Raw genomic sequence first — 16560 nt, 5'->3', positions numbered from 1 at the left:
GTAGTCTATTGTTGCCTTGTGGTTTTGGTGGCGCACCTGATCCATTGGATTTAAAGTCCCTGTAAACAAAACTGCTTCTTAGATGAGGTGCAAGACATTTTTTAAATTTATTAGAAATGTTTATGTATGTAGGGTTTTTCGTCAGAACATTGTTATCCCTTTGTTTGGGCAGAGTCCCCTTGAGGGCTCGCAATGATATAAAACCCATAAATAGGATGTAAATAGGATATACTGTATAGAATGAAATCACCAGCAGTTGAATAGGAAAAGGGCTAGCAATCCTGAAAATCAGCATAGAGGTAGCCATAAATTAAGCTATACCTAGTAAACATCAGTATGTTATAGCAGCTTTCTGGAAAGCCACAAAAGAAGGAGCCAGGTGTGCTTCACAGGGGAGAGATTCTTTAATTTCAGTGCCACCACTGAAAAGGCCCCATTGTTACCTGAACTGATCTAATTCATTGATTGGGGATTAGTTAGCAGGGGATTAGTTAGCAGGAGGCAGGTAACATGAGATCTCCACCTTCGCATACGGGCTCCTTCCCCTGAGAACTCTCAAATAAACCCAGGCTGATGTTCAATTAATAGAGTTGTTATTGAAAAATAGTAGAAAGTAAAAGCATATGCACAAAGCACATGTAGAACACACAAACAAGGGCTAAGCAAGAAGAAGTGGGGGAGTAGTGTTCAGAATAGGCTATATTTACCAATCTTGAAGATTCAGGTCTGCAGACAGAAAGAGAAGCGACCAGCGCTTCACAGAGCATGAAGTTGATGCCAAGAAGAAATTGTGCATACTGGAACTGAATTTATGTAATTTATAGGGAAAATGTACCTCAGGGCAATGTGACAGTTTTGCCCCTAAAACAATAGCTTAATGTGTTTACGGGAAGGTTCCCAAAGATTTGGACAAATGGTAGATGGTTTTCCTGGAGAGAGAGATTAAATAATATAGTGGAGCTTGATAGCCCTCCTGTGGCTAAGATATGGCTGTTGATGACCCAGAATACAGGATGGATGACATGTCCAGGTGCTATGAATATGCTAACGGGGGTGTAGGTGCCAAGAGGGGAGGTACCATGAAAGTGGAGTGCTGTTTTCCCAAGAAATCCATTGTTATAAAATATGCACTGCCTTTAGGTGGGAGAGACTTCTTTTGCAGTTTAGTTCCTGGTTCACTTCCAAATAGTTTTCCCAGGCTGGTATTCTGCTTGACATTCCTTGTGGTGTCATTTTTAGGGCAGGCGGTGTGTTAACATTAATATCTATCTGGAGTGATATTAATATGAGGGGTGTTTGGGATTTCTTTCTTTCTGGGTGCCAACTACCCAACTTTAGGGGAGAGCCATCTGCTGAAACTCCAGTGGTGATCTTGACATACAGAGATATTCTTATTTATATATTTACCTATACATCTAATTCTTAACAGTCCCCTCTGCCTGTGGATACTAATTTCCACAAAGGACACACTCTGCCCCAACAGGTTTTTCTACAGACTCAGGACTCTATGGGTCTGCAGAAGAACCCAAAACATTTTTTAAAACTTGGGGATGGGTGAATTCCCCCAATACCTTTTGAAATGGCCACCACAGGGATCTACTCCAGGCCCCACTGCATTGACAGTGAGAGATAGACTGGCTGATAGCCAGAGAGAGAGACAAAGAGAAATAATGAGTGGGGGAAGAGAGAAGAAGCAAAAGCAGAACTAGAACTGGGATTGGGGAGGATTTCTCCTGCCGTATGAATGGCTAAATAGCAGGGGGACATTTTATAAGGACATCTGAACTTCTCACCCCTACCTCTTTTGCTGTGGGCTCCACTGTCCTCTTAAAACTTTCTTGGGGGGAAGGCTCCAAAGTGCTTTCTCCATTTCCAGCAGCTCAAGAAAGACTGACTGACTGAGAGTGAGAGACACAGAGAGAGAGAGACAGAGGGAGATAATGGGTGGGGGAAGGGGGAGGAAGCAACAGCAGAACTGGAGCTGGGATTGGGGAGGATTCCTCGCTGCCACTCACCCATCTCCAATGCTGTTTTTCATGCAGTATGAATGGCTAAATAGTAGGGGGAAGTTTTAAAAAGACATCTGAGCTTTGCAAGCAGGACAGAAGGATCATTCTCACCCTAATCTCTGTAGCTGGGGGCTCTGCTGTCCTTTAAAACCATATCTCCGGCTTCTAACTGCTTCTCCCACCCCCACCATCTTGGGCGCTGCTTCTTCCCACTGCTTCTCTCTTCTGACTGACTAGAAGCCAGAGGGAAGTTACAAAAAGGACAGCTGAGGCATCATTAATTGATGGGTGGACACAGTGACTGAGAGGTAGGGGGCAGGTAGAGAAGAGGCGGGATTTTCTCCAACCAGTGTCAGTTTGTACACACCATCTTTTAAAATGTTCCTTAGCAACCCTGACAGACAAATAAACTGTCAAAGACAGCTGTGGTGCTGTGGGTGGGTGCGGACTCATCTCAGGCTGAAGAACACGGGAGCCCTGCAACCACACAATTCTCCACAGCAAGGCAAGAGACTGAACAAGCGAAGGTGCCTCAGGCTGATCCATTGATAAACCAATGGCCATTTAAACAGCTGCTTTTGGCAAGGGCACTCAGAACGAGGGTGGTACAGGACACCTGTAGCATCTCAAGACCTGCAGTATCTGGTAAGGCGATCTTTGAAATTTCACCTCACAAACAGAGTGTTTGTAATTCCCAGGCAAACTCCTCTTTGAAGCCAGCTTCAGTCGGCTGGCTGGCTGGCTATGCACAAGGGAACTGAGCACAAGGGAACTGACCTTAGTGGGGTATACTGCCATAGAGTCTATCTCCAAAACTGCCATTTTCCTTATGGGAACTGATCCCTGTAGCCTGGAGATCAGTTATAATTCCAGGAGAACTCCAGCCCCTGCCTGGAGGTTGGCAACTGTGGACTGAGTGAGCATTGCAGTTGGAGGGAATGCACATCCCATAGCACATCACGGAGGCTACATGCAATGGTCAGTGATTCTGCGTTCTTCTTGGATCACTGCGAGTGAGTTTACATAATGAAACAGTACAATAGGGCTAATGGAAAGTCTGTTTCCCAAAGCTGTACGGGGCGCATGTCATGGATCAGAAAAGAGAGGGATCAGGCAGACAAAAGTTAGGGGAGGTTCTCTGTGAGGCCTATGGAGAGAAATCAAGTCAATGCCTTTCTTTGCTTATCATTTAGATTGACAATACAGTTACATCCGCAGGCTGGATTTCATTTTTTTCACTGTGCTGATCTGTGAAATGAACTCAGTTTTCCTGTTCTGTTGGTGAATTAAACACCTTCCAAACTGTCATGGGTTCATTACAGACATGAGTTACGTCATATATTGTATACATTGTATACAGTGGGCTTGGATCTGTGGAAAAGCTTGCATTTGTGTGTGTGTGTGTGTGCAACAATTGTTAATTTGATAGTGTAAGCAAGGAATGATGCTCCAAAGAGGGAAGGACTTTCAGGCACCAACGTCTTCCAGAAGCAAGGGAATACTCCCAGAGTCTTACCACTTATGTCCCACCCCCCAGTGGGATGTAGTTTGAGAGATAGGGTTTCCAACTCTGAGTTGGGAAGTACCTGGAGATTTTGGGGGTGGAGCCTGGGGAGGGAGGGTTTTGGGAAGGGGCAGAATCTCAGTGAGGTATAAAGCCAGAGTCCACTCTCCAAAGCAGCCATTTTCTCCTGAGGAACAGATCTCTGTTGCCTGGAAATCAGTTCTAATTCTGGGAGATCCCCAGGCCCCACCTGGAGGTTGACAAGCCTATTGAGAAAATTGACCTCAACCCAGTACTTACTTTTAATAGAAAAAAATTTCCCTTTGGGGCGTGACTTATTTATAAAGAGAAACCAAAGGTTACTAACCTCTAGGTAGGGCCCGGAGGCCTCCCAACTGAGATTAGTTCCCCTGGAGAAAAAGGTCAGCTTTGATGGGTGAACCCGATGACATCACATGCTCTCTGAGCTTCCTTTCCCCCCCCCCCAAACCCCACACTCCCAGGTATGTCCAGGAATTTCTGAAGCCTGACTTGGCAACCCTAAGTGAAGTACATTCATGTTGAACTGGTAGAAAGTATCAGTGGCTTCCTACTTTTGTGATAGAAAAGCTAATTATAAGCAAAGCTTTGTGAACCGGCACAAAGTTAACCAGGGTGCCCAGGACCCACAGCAGCTCCACAACTGACATCTTGGTGCTGCTGATGGCCAGTGACCCCAAACTGTAGTCAGACCCATAGCTTCAGCGGGGCATCTCGGGGCTAGGCCCCCTCACTTACTGGCAAGGCCCCACAACTTCCCATCTAGCCCAGGACCCCTGAGTGCTGGCAGGTGCAGGGAAGGAGCCAGGTATTCATTTAATTTGATTAGCCAGTGCCCCCTAAGAAATTTAAATGCCCCCCAACTTAAAAAAAATCCTGGCTACAGGCCTGGATGTAGTGCTGAGGGGGTGCGGTTGGCAGGCCAGTTAACAAAGCTTTGGTTTCTACCAGAAACCAAGGGAAGGTGGCATGGTATCGCCTGATCTCATCAGATCTCAGAAGCTAAGCAGGATCAATCCTTGGAAGGGAGACCAGCAGGGAAGACTCTGCAGAAGAAGGCAATGGCAGACCACCTCTGCTTCTCACCTACCTTGAAAGCCCCTTGCTGGGGTTGCTGTAAGCTCTGACTTCACGGCACACTAAACACATAACAGAAATCAGAGACTGATTCCACATTGCAGTGTAGCAGCTAAAGTACATTGCATGTAGAAGCTTTTCTACATACATAGGATAGTGGATACTGAACCAGGGTATTTCCATAGCATGTCATCATGGAAGCCAAGACTACATTGGGAAACTTATCAGAAATGTATATCGGAGATGTATGCATTAGACCTGCTTAATTTATAGGGTAGCCAGCCAGCACTGGCAACCAGTGGAAAACTGGAGGGGTGGTGATGTTACATTATTTCCAGGGAAAACTGGATGTGATGCCATACCGCTCTAGGAGTTTTTTACCTTTCATTTTCCAGCTGCTCCTAGTGCAATGTAGGGTTGCAAAGTGTCACTTACCTCTTCCACGGGGGACTCCTCCCGGCACACGCGCAAAGCCCATGCGCCACATGCACGTCACCAGGAAATGACGTTATGATGCTGGGCACGCTGGGGGTGGGGCAACGACCATACAAGGGGAAACCATAGAGTTTTCCCTTGTATGGCCGTGGCCCCACCCCCAGCGTGCCCGCATCACTTCCTGGTGACGCGCACGTCGGGGAGGAGTTTTCCCCGATGCTGGATCCTGTGCCGCCGGGGAACGGGTCTCTGGGCCGGGGTTTTCCCTGCCCCCCGGAGGGACTTGGGATCCCTAGTGCAGTGTGACATCACTTCCCGGTTTTACCTCTAAGTAACATAGCACTGTAACATAAGACTGTTGCACCAACATCAATTTTTTAATTTATTTTTTTCTCCTGCCGGCTGACGGAGCAGCGGTAGACAGCAGGGGCTGGAGGTCTCCCGCTGTGGCAGATGACATAGCGGCCCTATTAATTCAGGGTAAACTCTGGCCTGAAAATGTTGGGGTTTTTTTACTTTATAATGCAATATTCAGAAATTATAACATATAATGGAATTGAAAGTCTTTTTTGCAGATATTAAGTTCTGTTCCAGATAGGAGTCCATCCCCACATCTTCAGGGGGGGGGACAGTTCCTCCTAGCTGTTTGGAGGCCTCATTTAATGTTTTCCTCTCATCAGTGGCTGTCTGCTGAGGCTGTCTAGCAGCCCACATGGGTGGGATTATTTGTAGAGGTTGCTTCCCGCTAACTGGCTTGATTAACTCAGGAAGCCAGATGGGCATCTTTCTGTGGCTTTTGTATTACCTACCAATTTTATCTGGCATTTCATTACAAAAATGTCTCATACTTTTCCCAATGGGGGGTTAAATATTTTTTTTAAAATGCGTGTGTTTGACAGACAACTTTATGACACCTCCGGATAATACAAGCTGAGGCAAAAATGTTGTTTATACTCTGATCCGGAACATTCTAAGGTATTTAATACACATCTATGTGGAGAGGAAGGATACAGATGTGAGCAGGCCTGTTGCCTGGTTTCCAAGGCTACTCAGCAAGCACTATGGACTGGCCATATCCTTACGCCAACAGTGTCATCCTTAGAAGAGTTACAACTTTATATATCTATTGAAGTCACTAAGCTTAGAAGAACATGACTCTACTTAGGATTGCTCTGCAAGACCTACTAAATCGGTACAAAAACCAGCTAATATTCCACAGGCCCATCTTAAAGGGAGCCATTAGCACCAGCTCCAATAAGGCAGTCTTTAATATTTTCAGAAGGGAGGACACATTGGACAGTCCGTTAACTAAGGTTCCCAACCTCCAGGTGGTATACTATATCTGAAAAACACTGTAATTTGTAAGGCATATACACAAAATTCTATTGAAATTACAAAAAAACCCCTTCTTATTAACTATTCTTTAAAGATGCAGTAAAAGTACAAATTGAATTTAAACATATGAAGCTAAACCATAATACATGAGGTTAACCATGGCAATGGAATGTCCCAGGTAAACCTCCATTTTGACCCTTTGTCAGGCCGTAATCATATGGTAAAGCCAGGAAAGAGTTGAGGGGAATAGTGCAAGATGTACACAGGCACTTATCCTCTGTTCCCAGTTGCACTTCACCACTCAAGTGTTATACCAAGCTGAGGAGCTCTACTATTTCTCTTGACACTAAGGCCTATTCACTGTTCCAACCAGCTCGACAAAAGTCAAAAGCCTCCAGGTGGTGGCTGAAGACCTCCTGGGATTACACTGCTGTGCAGACAACAGAGATCATTTCACGTGGAGAAAATGGCATTATACCCCATTGAAGTCCCTCCCCTTCCCAAACCCTGCCCTCCTCAGACTCCACCCCCAAAATATCCAGGTAATTCCCAAAGTAGACCTGGCAACCCTATCTCTAACCTTCCTTCTTGCTATTTACAGTTTTTCTGGGTTGAGAAATTCCTGGAGATGTTCGGGGTGGAGCTTGAGGAGACCAGAGTTTGGGGAGGGCAGTGGGGTATAATGCTATAGAGTCTGCCTTCCAAAGTGTCCATTTTCTCCAGGTGAACTGATCTCTGCTGCCTGGAGACCAGTGGGAGACCTCCAGCCACCAACTCCTGGAGGAGTTCTTCCTTGGATGTTCTTGGGTAGGGGTATACTGGTGCAGGCTTTAGGTACTTCCTTCAAGTACTTTGGACTCAAATTCTTTAGGGCTTTAACAGCCAAAACTAACAATTTTCACTGCACCTGGAAACAGACTGGGAACCAGTGCAGATGGTCCAGTAGACCAACCTGGATGTTACCATGGCGTGAATGACTGTGGCCCCTTCTCCAGGAAGGCCACAGCTGTTCAAACAACTTAAGCCAGTACTCCTAGCTATCTCTATCAGGAGAGTATTCAGGGTCAGTGAAGAGTTGAGATCTGGCTGAACACTGATTCCTGGATCAGTATTATCTCCAGGCCCATAGCTATGGTGGGGCCTCCTGGGGCCTGCCTTCCCTGACTTCCTGCCAAGGCCCCACAACTTCCTATGTAGCCCAGGCCCCTGACTCTCTAGGCCACCCGGAGGACTCCCCAGCACCCCTTCCCTTCCCTTGCCCACCTGCTAGCAGCCCCACAGGCTTCATCCTGGGCTAGCAGTTGAGGAGAGGAGCTGGGGGTCCCGAGCTGGTGGTGGCACAGGATTCCCAGGTGAGGCCAGTACTTGGGGGAGAATCCGGTTGTGGGGTGGCCGCTGGCAGCCTCAGTCCTGCAGCTCTTCCGAAAGGAAAACTGGGTCCCAACAGGAGAAAGACTTCAGGGTTTCTCCTCCGCCCTTTGCATCCCATCTAGGAATTATCTCCATTGTGCAGCACTTCCGTTTTTCTGGGTTATGTTTCACTTGTTCACTCTCATTCAACCCCTTAACTACCTCCAAGCAACAGTTAAACTCATCCTCTCTTGAATTAGATGGAAAGGTGAGATAGAATTACGTGTATCATTAGCATGCTGATGGCAACTCACTCTGATTTTCAGATGGTCTTTCCCAGCAGTATCGTGTTGATGTGAAACAGCACTGGGGGCAAGATGTGAAAGGACACTAGTAAAACCACATAGGCTAAAGGCCAAGGTGCTGAACAGGAGTCCCTCAGCACCACCTCCTGGAACTTGTCCTCAAGGAAGGATAGAAAGTCCTAGAACTGTCCACTGTTGCCAAGATCCTTTCTCACCAGACTGCTCAGAAGGATACCATGGTTGATGTTGTTTATCTAAACTCCCTGAGATGTTTCACATGCAGCCTTACAATGGTCGCCTTTCAGATCAAAGGAACTGAGCTGTCCATCAGTGATGCACTGATGACACATCTCATCCATTCAGAAATCTGTTTCTGGTAGATTTTATTCATCAGGAAGGACAGGGGCCAAGTGAACTTTGAGTACCTCTCAGTTGGAGTTGAGGGAGACCAGTGTTGTTGTTGTTGTTCAGTCGCACAGTCGAGTCCGACTCTTCGCGACCCCATGGACAATCTCCCGCCAGGCTCTCCTGTCTTCCGCAGTCCTCCGAAGTTGGCTCAATTTCATGTTCGTTGCATCGCTGACACTGTCTAACCATCTCATCCTTTGCCGTCCCCGTCTTCTTTGACCTTCAATCTTTCCCAACATCAGGGTCTTTTCCAGGGAGTGCTCCCTTCTCATTTGGTGGCCAAAGTATTTGAGCTTCAGTTTCATTATCTGGCCTTCCAGGGAACAGTCAGGGTTGATTTCTTTGAGGATTGACTGATTTGTTCTTCTTGCAGTCCAAGGGACTCTCAAGAGTCTTCTCCAGCACCATAGTTCAAAAGAATCTATTCTTCGGCGCTCGGCCTTCCTTATAGTCCAACTCTCACAGCCATACATGACTACTGGGAATACCATTGCTTTGACCATGCGGACTTTTGTTGGCAGGGTGATGTCTCTACTTTTTATCATGCTGTTTAGGTTCGCCATCGCTTTCCTCCCAAGGAGCAGGCGTCTTTTAATTTCATGGCTGCTGTCACAGTCCTCCCAAGGAGCAGGCGTCTTTTAATTTCATGGCTGCAGTCACAGTCTGCGGTGATCTGGGATCCCAGGAACGTGAAGTCTGTCACTACTTCCACGACTTCCCCTTCTATTTGCCAAGGAGTGATGGGGCCGGATGCCATGATCTTAGTTTTTTTGATGTTGAGCTTCAAGCCCACTTTTGCGCTCTCCTCTTTTACTCTGAGCAAGAGGCTCTTTAGATCCTTTTCACTTTCAGCCATTAGAGTGGTATCATCTGCATATCTGAGGTTGTTGATCTTTTCCCCAGCAATCTTAATTCCCGCTTGTGATTCATCCAGGCCAGCATTTCGCATGATGTACTCTGCATATATATTAAATAAGCAAGGTGACAGTATACATCCTTGTCGTACTCCTTTTCCTATGCTGAACCAATCAGTTGTTCCGTATCCGGTTCTAACTGTCGCTTCTTGGCCCTTATACAGGTTTCTCAAGAGACATGTGAGGTGGTCTGGTACTCCCATCTCTTTAAGGACCTGCCATAGTTTGTTGTGATCCACACAGTCAAAGGCTTTAGCATAGTCAATGAAGCAGAAGTAGATATTTTTCTGGTACTCTCTTGCTTTCTCCATAATCCAGCGAATGTTGGCAATATGATCTCTCGTTCCTCTACCTCTTCGAAACCCAGCTTGTACTTCTGGTAGTTCTCTATCCACGTACTGTTGAAGCCTAGCTTGTAGGATCTTGAGCATGACCTTGCTAGCGTGTGATATGAGTGCAATTGTGCGATAGTTTGAACATTCCTTGGCGTTGCCCTTCTTTGGGATTGGAATGTATACTGATCTTTTCCAATCCTGTGGCCACTGTTGCGTTTTCCAAATTTGCTGGCAAATGGAGTGCAGCACTTTAACAGCATCATCTTCTAAGACTTTGAATAGCTCAGCTGGAATACCATCACCTCCACTAGCTTTGTTGTTAGCAATGCTTTCTAAGGCCCATTTAACTTCACATTCCAGGATGTCTGGCTCAAGGTCAGTGATTATACCGTCGTGTTTGTCAAGGACATTGAGGTCTTTCTTGTATAGTTCTTCTGTGTATTCTTGCCATCTTTTCCTAATCTCTTCTGCTTCTGTTAGGTCCCTACCGTTTTTGTCCTTTATCATGGCCAGCTTTGCATGGAACGCTCCCTTGATTTCTCCAATTTTCTTGAAGAGATCTCTAGTCCTTCCCATTCTATTGTTTTCTTCTATTACTTTGCACTGTTCATTCAGGAAGGCCTCCTTATCTCTCCTTGCTGTTCTCTGGAAATCTGCGTTCAGTTGGGTAAATCTTTCCTTTTCGCCTTTGCCTTTCGCTTTCCTTCTTTCCTCTGCTATTTGTAAAGCCTCATCAGAAAGCCATTTTGCTTTCTTGCATTTCTTTTTCTTTGGTATGGTGGTGATTGCTGCCTCCTGTACGATGTCACGAACCTCTGTCCATAGTTCTTCAGGCACTCTATCTATCAAATCCAGACCCTTGAATCTATTCTTCACCTCTACTGTATATTCATCAGGGATGTGATCTAGGTCAAACCTGAATGGCCTCATGGTTTTCCCGATTTTCTTCAGTTTAAGTCTGAATTTTGCAATGAGTAGCTCATGATCTGAACCACAGTCAGCTCCAGGTCTTGTTTTTACTGACTGGATAGAGCTTCTCCATCTTTGACTGCAAATTATATAGTCAATCTGATTTCGGTGTTGCCCATCTGGTGATGTCCATGTGTAGAGTCGCCTCTTAGGTTGTTGGAAAAGGGTGTTCGCTATGACCAGTGTGTTCTCTTGACAAAACTCTGTTAACCTTTGCCCTGCTTCATTTTGCTTTCCAAGGCCAAACTTGTCTGTTATTCCAGTTACCTTTTGACTTCCTACTTTAGCATTCCAGTCCCCTATGATGATGAGGACATCATTTTTTGGTGTTAGTTCTAGGAGGTGTTGTAGGTCTTCATAGAACCGGTCCACTTCAGCCTCTTCTGCATCAGTGGTTGGGGCATAGACTTGGATTACTGTGATGTTGAATGGTTTGCCTTGGAATCGGACAGAAATCATTCTGTCATTTTTGAGATTGTATCCCAGTACTGCCTTTTGCACTCTCTTGTTGACTATAAAGGCCACACCATTTTTTCTACGAGATTCCTGGCCACAGTAGTAGATATAATGGTCTTCTGAGTTAAATTCGCCCATTCCTGTCCACTTTAGTTCACTGATTCCTAGGATATCGATGTTCAGTCTTGCCATCTCATTTTTGACCACGTCAAGCTTACCTTGATTCATAGATCTTACATTCCAGGTTCCTATGTAGTATTGTTCTTTGCAGCATTGGACTTTCCTTTCACCATCAGACACATCCACAACTGAGGGTCCTTTCGGCTTTGGCCCAGCCGCTTCACTCTTTCTGGGGTTACTTGTACTTGCCCTCTGCTCTTCCTCAGTAGCATATTGGACACCTTCCGACCTGAGGGGCTCATCTTCCGGCGTCATATCTTTTAGCCTTTTGATACTGTCCATGGGGTTTTCTTGGCAAAAATACTGGAGTGGGTTGCCATTTCCTTCTCCAGGTGGATCACGCTTGGTCTGAGTTCTCTGCTGTGGCCTGTCCGTCTTGGGTGGCCCTTCACGGCATAGCCCACAGCTTCATTGAACTGCGCAAGCCCCCTCGCCACGACAAGGCAGTGATCCATGAGGGGGGAGACCAGTGTACAGTGTGTTTAAGTTAGAGGAAGTCTCCTGAGAAGACAAAGAGTTGATTTTTATATCCCGCTTTTCTCTATCTTAAGGACACTCAAAGTGGCTTACAACTGCATTCCCTTCCCCTCCCCACAAAAGACACCCTGTGAGGTAGGTGGGGCTGAGAGAGCTCTGAGAGAACTGTGACTGGCCCAAGGTCACCCAGCAGGATTTATGTGGAAGAGTGGGGAATTGAACCTGGTTCTCCGGATTAGAGTCCACTGCTCTTAACCACTACACCACACTGAGGCTGGAGGAAGCCTGAAGGAAGTTTGTATTGTGGAATGGTATGATAGGGGTACCTGACTAGCCTGGTCTAGTCAGATATCATAAGCTAAGCAGGGTCAGCCCTGGCTAGTATTTGGATGGGAGACCACCAAGGAATACCAGGGTCAGGATGCAGAGTCAGGCAATGGCAAACCACCTCTGAACATCTCTTGTCTTGAAAACCCCATGAGGTTGCCATAAGTCAGCTGTGACTTGATGGCAAAAAGAAAAAGGTCTTCGGGCTCTATTTATTCTGTCTACCTCAGGCTTGCAGAAAATGGAAACTATCCACTGAAACCTGACGGTAACAGGTGGAGAAAAGCTTACAGATTTTAACAAAAAATAATATTGTGGTCAAGTTTCTGATAATAAAAATACATAGGTCCCAAATGTACACATGGATTCTTAGGATTATAAAATGTTGTGTTAGTCAGGCGATCACAGATTTTCCATTTGTTCCTTTGAAACTCCTCTGAAAATATGGCAGCCACATCTAGTAAAGGAGGCTGGCTGGAGCCCTCTGACCCTAAATATTTTTATACCCACTTGACACCAAGAAGATGAAAAAGAAAGAGAAGGAGAAGAGTTGGATTTATACCATGCCCTTCACTCAGAGTCTCAGAGTGGCTTACAATCTCCTTCCCTTCCTCTCCACACAAGAGACACCCTGTGAGGTAGGTGGGGCTGAGAGAGCTCTTTTGAGAACTGCCCTTGAGAAAACAGCCCTGAGATAACTGTGACTGGCCCAAGGTCACTCAGCTGGCATCATGTGGAGGAGTGAGGAATCAAATCTGGTTCTCCAGATTAGAGTCCACTGCTTTTAACCACTATACCAAACTGGCTCTCCACACCAAACTGACACATTATAACATAATGTGAGGGGCAGCTGCACATTCAGACTATTTCCACAATCCTTTCTGTCTCTTAAAAAGGAGGGAAACAAATTAACAGGATTGCTGTGAGCATAGTGGGAGTGTGTGAGCATTTCTTCTTCCCCACCACAGCTATGAGGGAAGCTGTTTGGATGTACATATGAACCAGGCCTCCATGGTTCCTCTTGGACAGGGCATGTATTGGAATTTATTGGGGACTGGGAAAATCCTAGGCCCACTATCTCTGCATATGCAACATTCTTTGTCAAAAGATTTCAGCAAGAGTTGGCCATTGGGTTCAATAGTCCTACAGTGTGTCTTTATATACAGATTAGCGTTTTCAGCTCAGTTTATGAGGTAAAATATGTTTTTTTATTATTTTGTCCTGACTCATCCAGACTTCCCATATATACCAACCATTACCAGTGTCAGATTGAGATATTCTGGTTTATGCTCCTAATATATCTGATTTAAAAAGGCGACTCTACTGCAAAGCATAGATCGTCCACACCGTGCTGGAATATAAAAAACACCATTCAAGAGTTGTTATTCTTGGAAGTGAGTATTAAATGACATTTCATGAATGTAAGTCTTTCAGATTTTGACACTGCAGCAAATTGATTAATTTAGTCACTAAAAGAAGGAGAACAAACTGCTAAAAGTTCATTGGGAAATGTATCCTCCTAAAAGAAGAAGGAACGTTACAATTGGAAATTTATGTAGTGAGATTACTGTTGCAAACAAAGGAATAATATAAAGGAACAAAGCAAAGCCGACTCCTGAACATGAAATGAATCACAGAAGGTTGTTTTGATTTCTGCTTGACATAAAGAACTCATCTATTTCTTAAAAAAAACCTAAGGCCACAGCTATCCTTTTGCTGAACCATTCAACGTATTTGAAAGAAGAACAGGAGCTAACGTTCACATAAATGTTTATTTTACACAGCGTTTTCTGAAGCCATCCCTCCTTACCTCTAGTTGCCCCTGCCTGCCACCGGTACATTTCCTAAATGGCTCTGGTCCAACACATCCGAGAAATTACCTCTTTCCCGTCTCCCTTTATGATCTCTGAGACTCACTAAAGATGTCTTCTTAATGACGCCATCTGTGCATCATGATCTGTAAGCAAAGACACCAGCAGTGTCATCGGATGCAGTGCTATTCCGGTCTAAGCCCACTGAAATCGAGGGCCATAGACTGGAGGAACTCGTGCCTGGGATTGCTCTGCAGAAGAGGTATTCTTGAGGGCTGTCCCCCTCCCCATATGGAACTCCCTCCTATTGCAGACTTAGGCTCTTTCTGCACTCTCCTTTCTGCATCCTCCTATTGCAGACTTAGGCTCTTTCTGCACTCTCCTTTCTGCATCCTCCTATTGTAGACTTAGGCTCTTTCTGCACTCTCCTTTTAATCCATGTTCCCATTTTGCATTATGTTACCTCCATTCAGAGGTCAGCCCAGTTTCTGCCTGCTGTCGCCCTGGGTTATTTGGATGCTGTTTAGCTGTGGATTAAAATTACCTCGACTCGAACACTCAGAAAATCCGGAGTGGCAGGCAAATGCGGAAAGGACCTTATGGAAGCCTATTTATGGCATTTGTCCCCTAGTTTTCTTCTGTCATGAAACTCTACACAGCATACATTTGGTTCCCAGATGTCTCATCTAACCTAGACCTGTTTAGCAGCAGCAAGACTTGGCTTGGATCCTACACTTGCCTTTGGCTTGCATGGTGCTATCCTTTTTTTTGGGGCAGTGGGACTCTTTATCAGAACTATTCCAGGACCTTGCTGTTTGAATGAGTCTTTGGGAGGAACTCATGCAGGAACCTATGGTTCAAAGATATGTCTGGTCAGGACCTGTGTCATGATCTGTGCAGGACTGGGAGCAGGGCCTAGGGCAGCCTGGTTCCAGGAGAGACCTGCATGGCAGTGAGCAGACAGCCTACAGTCCCCATAAGGCTTAGCAATGGGCTATAGCCAATGAGAGAGGGAGATCTGTGAGGAGACTGTTGAACTGTGTGAGGGGGTCTTAGCTGTTAGCTGGGGAAAATGGTGGTCTCTCCTCTTGCAGATCTCAGCTGAAGGGACTGTGAGAAACTCTCTGTGTGGTGAGGAGAGGATTCTTGCTGGCTCTCTGCAGTTTTCCCTCTCACGGAGTCACTGAGGGGGAAAAGGCTGGTCTGAGAGGACAGGATCCCTCACTGGGGAAACAGAGTGAGTGTTAGGCAGGCTGTGGGCCTGGAAGTAAGAACAGGTAGTTGTGTTAGTTTATGTTTATTTTTCCTTTTCACACTGTTATACCCTTTTTAAGCACCTTGCCTTGTCTTATTTTCCTTTCCCCAGTGTTGTTTTAATAAACCCTTTATGTTTAAAGTTTTTTTCTCTGCCTGGGTCAATCACGCCCGTGTTTCTTGGCTGTAAAGGGGCATTTGAAGTGGCTTGGGAAGGTACCCTGGGCCTTCTCGAGGGACCATAAGTCCAGGATGGTGGCGACAGAAGGCGGAGACCCCCTGGGGTCATGACATGGTGGCAGCGGTGGGATGTGCCAGCTGTTGACCTGGAGAGGCAAAGCATAATTGACTTATTTTTTTAAAAAAAGAATTTTTTCTCCTCCCTTTGTCTAGCTGCAGGAAGCCACAGTAATTTTTTAAAGGTGCCAGGAAGACCAAGAGGTCTTATAACAACGTTGAAAGGGGTTTTAATTATTTCGAGACTATCGAGTCCAGTAGACAGAGAAACTGTTAGGCAGTGTATGTTCCTCTGTTCCGGGAGACAGAAACCAGAGGACACACCTGTGCCTAGAAGCAAGACCAGGGCAGGAGCTGCTGATCAGATGTCTCAAGAGATGGCAACCCCAAGTGAAGAGGTCTTGCATCTCCAGCTGCAAATTAAGCGGATGGAACTTGAGAAAGAAGAGAAGGCCACCCAGAGAGAGCTGGAAGAGAGGGCCACCCAGAGGGAGCTGGAAGAGAGGGCCACCCAGAAGGAGCTGGAAAGGGAGAAAATGCTAAAGGAAGAGAGAGAACGAGAGAGAGAGCTGGAGAGAATGAGGATGGCGCATGAGCTGGAAATGGCAACGTTGAGGAAAGAGCCACCTTCACTTCCTCCAGATGCTGATGTACCAGGGGATAGAAGGAAATATCCTCTGTATACAGAACGGGATGACATCAAGGCCTTCCTTCAGAACTTTGAACAGGTCTGCATAGACTACAAAGTTCCCCAAGAACGGTATATGGAAAAGCTGAAACCACAGCTGTTCAATGGCCTTCTCAAGAGTCCTCCTTAGTCTTTGGAACTCCATCCTTCAGGAATCCTTCAGATATCATAAAGGGAGACAAGGGAAGAGGTAATTTCTCAGCTATGTGGGACCAAAGCTATTTAGGAAATGTACCAGTGGCAGGAAGGGGCAACAGAAGGTGAGGAGGGATGGATTTAGAATACACTAACTAAAAACAGCCTTGACTTGGATGTCCCAGGCTAGCCCGATCTCATCAGATCTCGGAAGCTAAGCAGGGTTGGCTCTGGTCAGTATTTGGATGGGAGACCACCAAGGAAGTCCCGGGATGCTATGTAGAAGAAGGCAATGGCAAGCCACTTCTGAAAAAT

At 45.9% G+C, this 16560-nt stretch overlaps 1 protein-coding gene across 1 annotated transcript in view; it reads left to right on the top strand.

Annotated features, from left to right (window-relative positions):
- ZNF804A (zinc finger protein 804A) overlaps positions 1–16560 on the top strand; it is a 359904-nt gene that overhangs the window by 98778 nt on the left and 244566 nt on the right. The window lies entirely within an intron of this gene.

This window comes from Gekko japonicus, unplaced genomic scaffold (genome assembly GCF_001447785.1).
Source record: "Gekko japonicus isolate JY-2015 unplaced genomic scaffold, Gekko_japonicus_V1.1 scaffold486, whole genome shotgun sequence".
NCBI classification, from domain to species: Eukaryota; Metazoa; Chordata; class Lepidosauria; order Squamata; family Gekkonidae; genus Gekko; species Gekko japonicus.
The sequence above is the reverse complement of the archived record's forward strand: the minus strand, read 5'-3'. Positions and strand labels throughout refer to the sequence as shown.